This window comes from Rhipicephalus microplus, chromosome X (assembly GCF_043290135.1).
Source record: "Rhipicephalus microplus isolate Deutch F79 chromosome X, USDA_Rmic, whole genome shotgun sequence".
Lineage (NCBI taxonomy): Eukaryota > Metazoa > Arthropoda > Arachnida > Ixodida > Ixodidae > Rhipicephalus > Rhipicephalus microplus.
In genome coordinates this window covers 437996677-438004841 of record NC_134710.1, presented here as the reverse complement: position 1 = coordinate 438004841, position 8165 = coordinate 437996677, and positions in this window count along the sequence as shown.

The window sequence follows — 8165 nt, the reverse complement described above, 5'->3', positions numbered from 1 at the left end:
CTATTTACAAAGGTAATTGCTAACAGAGTAAAGAAAACATTAGAATTCAATCAACCAAAGGAACAAGCAGGATTTCGAACAGGCTACTCAACAATTGACCAAATTCATACTACCAACCAGGTATTAGAGAAATCCTCAGAGCATAACCAACCACTATACACAGCCTTCATAAATTACGAGAAGTCGTTTGATTCAGTAGAAATATCAGCCGTCATGCAGACACTGCGGAATCAGGGCGTAGATGAAGTATAAATAAACATTCTGGAAGAAATTTACACGGGATCAACTGCTACCATAGTGCTTCATAAAGAAAGCAAGAGAATAACAATCAAGAAGGGTGTAAGGCAGGGGGACACTATCTTCCCAATGCTATTTACCGCGTGCTTACAGGAGGTTTTCAGAAGCCTAGAATGGGAGCAGTTAGGGATAGGAGTTAATGGAGAATACCTTAGTAACCTGCGCTTCGCCGGTGACATTGCATTGCTGAGTAACTCAGGGAACGAATTGCAACTCATGATTACGGAGTTGAACAGGGAGAGCAGAAAGGTGGGTGTTAAAATTAATCTGCAGAAAACGAAAGTAATGTACAACCACCTCGGAAAGGAGCAGCACTTTGAGATAGGTAATAGTGCACTTGAAGTTGTAAAAGACTATGTCTACTTAGGGCAGGTAATAACCGCAGAGCCGAACCACGAGATTGAAGTAAATAGAAGAATAAGAATGGGGTGGAGCACATTCGGCAAGCACTCTCAAATTATGACAGGTAGATTGCCACTATCCCTCAAGACGAAGGTATATAACAGCTGTATCTTGCCAGTACTTAGCTACTGAGCAGAAACCTGGAGACTTACAAAGAGGGTTCAGCTTAAATTGAGGACGACGCAGCGAGCAATGGAAAGAAAAATGGTAGGTAGAAAAATGGAAAGAAAAAGGAAAGAAAAATTATGACTTTTTTCTGCTTATTACAACTGTAGAAGCGGCCATGACTGCATTTGAAATGATAGAGTAGCAATGTTGATAGGTTACGTCGGCATTTTCGCACTTTTTAACCGACAACCAATCACGCTGCTCAATGATGGTAATAAATGAAGCAGTAATCTGTTTATTCCTGAAGCTTCGAGTTGTTTTATTATTACTCGAAATGCCTATGCTTGCATAAATTGGATAATGGTCTGTGCATGGCACCTCGATGACGGCTGCTTCAGGTGGACTAGTGAAGTTACACAAAATGTGATCTATATTAGTGCCTTTACCATGAAGTAGAACACGACTGGGTGCAGTTATGGCGAACTCATAGTCATTCCACCGAAGCAGGAAGTGTATTCTGAAACCTTTGCGTTGGTGTTATCAAAGAGATTGATGTTCATAACTCCTAAAATAATCACACGCTTCCTTTCCATTGACACAATATTCAACACCTCTCCTAAAGATACGCAAATCTCCACGACAGGTAACAACGGCAAGCGATAGATGCAGGAAACAAAAAAATTCTTACTAACTTCCGAAAAATGTGATTCATGAAGTTCGATCCACGCGGATTCGCCACCAGGAATATTTAGTGTCAAGTCCAGCCGCCTGTGATAGTTAAAGCCTGATAATATAAAAATAGCTTCTCCATTATGTGCATAGTCACTTCGATGACAGTATTCAGAGGAAGAGGAAAGAAAGTTAAACAGGTTCCCTTCAAATTCTCAAAGCCACTGTTCACTGATGCAGATGATAGAAATGTAGTGATTCATGGCTGATAACAATGTGGTAATATTATGGTATTTTTTCTTGTACTTCCAGCGTTAAAGTGAACAAACGTCCGGTTGTTTCAGACAGCCATGATGAGAGTTCAAACGGTGAAATATACGTTATCCTGCGTTTGGACAGACGCTACAAATGCAAAAGTAAACTATATCTAGGAGATAATGGAGAGCTCTAGTTCTGATTTTATGCGAAACACTCTGGTATCAGTTCATTTCCTTGCTTTTATCTGACAATTATCAGTCCAAACAAAAACGCCCACTGTTTCTATTTTTTGAGAACAAGTGCTTTAGCAAAGAGCAACTTGATATCCGACGAGAGGTGATCATTACAAAGACGGCATCCGGGCCCTCCCCAGAAAACCTTTCTATAACAAAATTTTCTTTATAACGAAGTATTGCGCTTCTCACAATGTGAAGTCTCTAAATCACCATGTATTCTAATCTCAGTGCAATGAAACGTGTTATGCATATAGTACAACGTTATCAAGTTGCAGTGCTGCCTCTGGCAAATGGCGACGGTGATAATATGAAAACTCTGCTGCTGCCACTGTTCCTAATTTTGAGTCGCTTTTACCAGTGTAACCATAGCACTCGTGTTTGCATTTCTTTTGTTTTCAGACGTGACTATTGGCTTTACTTTTCGCTAGTGCAGCATAAAGCGGCGGTTATCTTTTCTCAGGTTCAAGATTACTAAACTTTTTGGACGGCCTTAATATTATTTGAAGAAATATGGACCAGTCGATGAGGCAGTGCAACAATATGGCAGAGGTAAAGAAAGATTACAGTGTCTCCGATTGTCGAGGCAGGGCAAGCCATTACCTGCACAAAGCTTTCAGAAGGGGATTAGAGAGGGTCCGTACATCGGATCAGCAAAAAAGAAGGTGTCTTTGGTTTTCAACTCGTAATAGGCGAATGCATAATGGACCTTGTGTTTTTTTTTCCTTTGAATCAAAATGCTAGAGTGCGAGATATATATATATATATATATATATACACACACATATATATATATATATATATATATATATATATATATATATATATATATATATATATATATATATATATATATATATATACATATATTTATATATATATGGAGCTAAGTGTTTGCATGAATTTTCAAGTATTCGCAATCTTCTGTCGCAGGAGAGCTTGTAGATTGCAGCAATAGCAATTTCTGTGTTCAGTGCCTGTTTTCTTATCAAACTATTACCGGCTACGCTCAAAGAGCGTGCCACACCAATTCGCAGCCCGTCGTACCACAACAAAGGCTAGTCGACTGCACCATTGTGATTTCAGCATAACGAATACTCAACGCGGTTAGTTCAGATTCTAACTACAAGCGAGCACTATTTGTGTCGTTTTGTTGCCTGACGCAGGCCTCAAGTGCATCCCTGTCAAGAGCAGCCCTGCCAATAATGGCAGGGCTGAATGGCTTCTACCCCACCATGGCTCAATATGGAGGACTGGACGAGAGGGACTTTTTTCTACCTTATAAGGTCATGTCCGACGACACGTGCCATATTGTCGACCACCTTTCGGCATTGAACGAGGTCCTCTTCTACGCCGAATTAAAACTGCGGGAACTGCCGACGCTTAGCGGGCATCCATCACTGGCGAGCTTTGCAGAAGAGGGCCTGTGCAAAGCGCACGACATTGGAGATTACGTTCAAACAAGCGGTCGCCGTCGTTCATCAGCAGCTCGAAGTTGGCTAAAAAATGAGTTGGCTAAAAAGGATGTGCCTTCTAAGGAATGAAAAAAATTAGAATGTATTTTCGCAAAGTTAACAAAAATTGTATTTTACCTACAACTTTCTGCGACTGTTTGAGTTTCATAACAAATGAAGCAAAGAATTTTTTGCAACGCCGCGCCACCACGGTGGTCTAGTAACTAAGGTACTCGGCTGCGGACCCACAGGTCGTGGGATCAAATCTCGGCTGTGGCGGCTGCATTTCCGAAGGAGGCGGAAATGTTGTAGAACCGTGTACTCAGATTTGTGCGCACGTTAAAGAACCGCAGGTGTTCCGAATTTGCGAAGCCTTCCACCACGGCGTCTCTCATAATGTCATGGTGGTTTTGGAACGTTAAACTCCACATGTCAGCCAAATTTGCAACGCTAATGACAAAATTATCAGCTAAGCACGATCTGTTTTTTGCCGTGGTAGCAGGCAGGCGCTGTCGTAATGTAACTTCCACAGCGTGTTACCTTCCGCCAGGGTAGAGTGTTCTGGTGGAGAGTTTGTCGGCCACTCTGTATCCGCCAATGGAATTCACCAGGAGGCACCGCGAGGGATCACTGGTTTGAATCCGAGAACAGGGGTGTCACGGCATTTTTTTCTTATGATATATACATATAAATATATATACTCGCAGGGCATGATAGTGAAGGCATAAATTCGTCGAGAGTGTTTTCATTAAAGTGTACTCTGATAGCCACGTAGTTCCTACGCTTGCGTTTCTTTGACCGTGAGTACTCGGGTTCGAATTCATCTTCACTACAATGTTTTAGGACGATAGTCATTCTGGAATACTTCAACGCAGAAAGTTTTGTGTGTCAGCCCTTCTGTCTAATGATTCAGCCACCCGGAGAAAGTTTAACCTCGTACTCAACGCCCACCTATCTAAATTTGGTATCTGTTTTTGTACTGGTGAAATATCACTGAAACAGCAAATATTACGCATACTTGAGGCACATCATCAATACGTCAGTACTAGGTAGTTTGTAGCTTTATAATTAAAGTGCATAGATACGCGATTAAAAGACGGCACTCTTGATTACGCTACGCTGATCATGGATGCTATCAACAATATAGCAGTTGTTCCCTATACGCTTCTCTGAAATAGCACCATGCTGTGACCCACCAGTAGCTCTCCGCTCTAAAAAAATTCATTTCTTCACATTACTGCCAGATAACGCCAAATATCGCGCAGCACTAAAAAATTCCGCAACACCAAAGACTTGAAAGACAAACTTCCGCCCCCTGGGCCATACCTCAGTAAGAAATCACAGGTAGCGCGGCATCACCTACAGTTCCTGTCTTAGGATTCATGATCTATACATACTGTATTAGATAGACCCCGACACACGCACGCCACAATGCAGGTTCTGCGCCAGTAAAACAGCCACCATTTACCAGATGATTTGGGAATGTCCACACAACCTCCATTTGCAACCAAGGACACCACACAAAATGCAAAAGTCTAAAGGATCCCAAGGCCCAAGGGTCCAGCTCGGATCCGATGACCTAAGAGGCGCTCGTGAAACGTGCGAGGACGGCGGCCCGAGCTAATTGGATCCCGGACTAAAAACCCACTCACCGATCTGCTCTAATAAACGAGTTATTCTTTCTATCTCTCCAGACAGAGGACTATCTTATTTCGACGTCCTTTGCAGGAAAGCGTGCAAATACGCGACCAATATTTCGTTTTATTTGTCTCTTCTGTTCATCCAACCCACTTCTATTTTCCTCTCCTACTTTGATTCCTCCAAAGCGTTGGTAGGCAACGAGAGATGCCATATAAGATAGAGGCCGTTCATTGTGATCACAGTTGTTTTATTAACGCCACAAGAGGGTTTCGGTGAGCTCCACTGTTAAAAAACCAAGAACTGAGCCAGGTGCGCGAAACTTTCGCCTCCCGAAAGAACAATTCGAGTTGTTGAATAGAACGAGGCAATTTGATTCAATAAACACGTTTAGGTTCGTTTATTTCAGACCATAGTGACGAATGTGCCGGAGTGTTTAGTGAATTGTTACCCCCCCCCCCCACTACAGAAGAAATTATCAAACGCAGAGTGTTCATTTTGGTAAAACAACAAAGACGACGAAGACGATTGAAATTCACGGATGTGTGATGTTCCCTGCTCCGATATTTTCATTTTTCGATTTTTGACTGTACTTTCTATATAATAATTTTTCAGTCCAAAATTACTTTGTGTTTGTAAAACCAAAAGTCATTTAATTAAAGATCCTGCCGCCCGGTTCTTGGCCAATCCCCTCTTTGTGGGTGTGGGCCAGAATAACAAGGATCATCATCATCATTATCATCATTAGCTGAGATTCTTCTCACGAGGCACTGGGCTAAGCAGAAGAAGAAGAAGAAGAAGAAGAAGAAGAAGAGGTCATCGGTCGAGGACGGCGACGCTCCGCTTCTGGTAGGTGAGCGGAAATTTTGCTCTGTATGCGATTTGGCGGGCTCTGAACGTCACTGTACGCTTGTGTGTGCATTGTTTTTGATAGATTTAAATCATAATCCCGGTAGGATGGTCAATCTTGTTGGATTGATCAACAAGCTGGCGTAGCCATACTCGCAGAATGCCGAGGCGCAGTGATAAGTTTGCTTAACGCTAGAGTGGGCTCTTCCTTGTCCAAGTAACACAGAATGCGTTACGTCGGGTTTAACATGGCGTAGCTGCTAAAGCACGCCACTTCTGTTTATCGGATCGAGTCTGTATAATTTACAGCAAGAATTTGCTTACTGATAATAAAACATCGAGGCAGCTTTTACTGGCTTTATTGTTCTCTTGTTATTCTTTTTCGCCCATCACTGTAACAGTATTGCAGCTATTTCTTTGAAGATTGTCTTCAATAATGAAAATTTGACGTTTTAAAATAAATGATAAGTTATACAGCGGGAAAGACGTCAAAAGGCAAGTAAAGCGCTTAGGTTTTCCGGTGAATTGAGTAAACAGGGTGTTAAGGTAATAAATTAGAGACCAGTGCACGTTAAAAACTACAGGTGGTCGAGATTTCTGTTGTCCGTCACCCCAGGGTGTCTCGTAATTATTTGGTGGTATTGAATCATCAAAAAGCCAGGATATCAAACACAGGGAGATGAACCACTACAACACTCGGATTTCTAACTAAAAGACTTTTTAATATTGTAAAGGGCTAGTTCATGCACGTACACGACAGTGAATATCGAAGTACATTGCGTATAAATTGCCCCCATAGCCCTCATGCTGGTCTTTTCTTAACTTGGTTGAGAGAAACTCTGTGAATGCATGTGACAGGACCGTCTTTTCTCAGAGCATGCAAAAAATAGACAATGGGCATGCCATCTTCTGCTGACGTTGAACCGGAGCACGCCTGACTGCGGACATTGTCTTGCGGTTGTAGATCTCTGCGTTGTGTCGGCCTGAAGTTTCATATCAAATACTTCTTCCTCTGGGCCCGTGATAATAATAATAATAATAAAATAATAATAATAATAATAATAAGAAGAATATAATAATAATAATAATAATAATAATAATAATAATAATAATCGGTTGTTTACCTATAGCACTTAGAGAATGCTTAGAAGGAAAGGTGTTACTGCAACGATGAGGTGGTCATTTCAATTTTCTGTGGACGCATAAATTGGTGACGTTGCAGCCAATCCACGCCGGGAATAGTGTGATAAAATAAAGCCTGGTTAGGCTTGAACGTGAAGACTAAAATAAGCCGTAAATCTTCCGTAGCGGAGTATTCTTAACCACGTGGATTGCTGCGCTTCTCAAGAAAACAATTTCAGTTTCGAAGAAAAAATTCAGCCAGCTTCGCTTGGCGGACACTACCAAAACAACGAAGCTGATGACGAGCAGTGGCGTTGAATGAAGGGTGTTGAATCAAGTGGGAATAATGTGGCATGAAGTGGTTGATAGAAGTGTGAGAATTGGCAGGAAATTTAGTGGGCGTAGTTCTCAGATGTGAGAGTAGACGGAGTGGTTGTAAGAGTGGCGCATAAAATTTACCCGCTCCCTGCAGGTAAATGCCACTTCGAGCTACGACTCAGCCGGACCCCAAGTTTTAAACAAGACGAGCTCCGCTGCTAGAGGTCAGCAAGTTTCGCATGTCGCGTGGCATAAGAGAGGCACTTTCCGTGCCTTAAAAAACTGATATGGACGCCCGTGCTTGGCAAGTAAAAACGCTTAATTGCGAGCAGCCGTGCAAATGTGCTTATTAGGCGGATCCAATATATCACTGCTATCGATATATCGTATTGAGATAGCATCGACCAGCAAGTGGGGCTCTGCTGTGTACGGACATACGGGCATAGCTTTGGGCTGTCCAGAGGGATTTCCATGCAGCGGAGGTCTCGCCCAGACAGTCCCGTCGTGGGAGCGGCCTGCCGTGTGCTACGGTACACGTCTTCGGACTTCTATCAGTACAGTTTTACCAAGCCATGCATAATCATTCGCTAGTGAGATCGCGTCACAATTACAACGCACAACGTGTTTTCTGACGTACCCAGTCAACTACAAATTATTTTTTTTCAATATGTATATATATACATACATATATATATATATATATATATATATATATATATATATATATATATATATATATATAAAGTTAAATTTTGATGCAGTAAACTTGATCTTTTCTTTTTATCAAAATATAAATTAAAAGTCATACATTGCATGT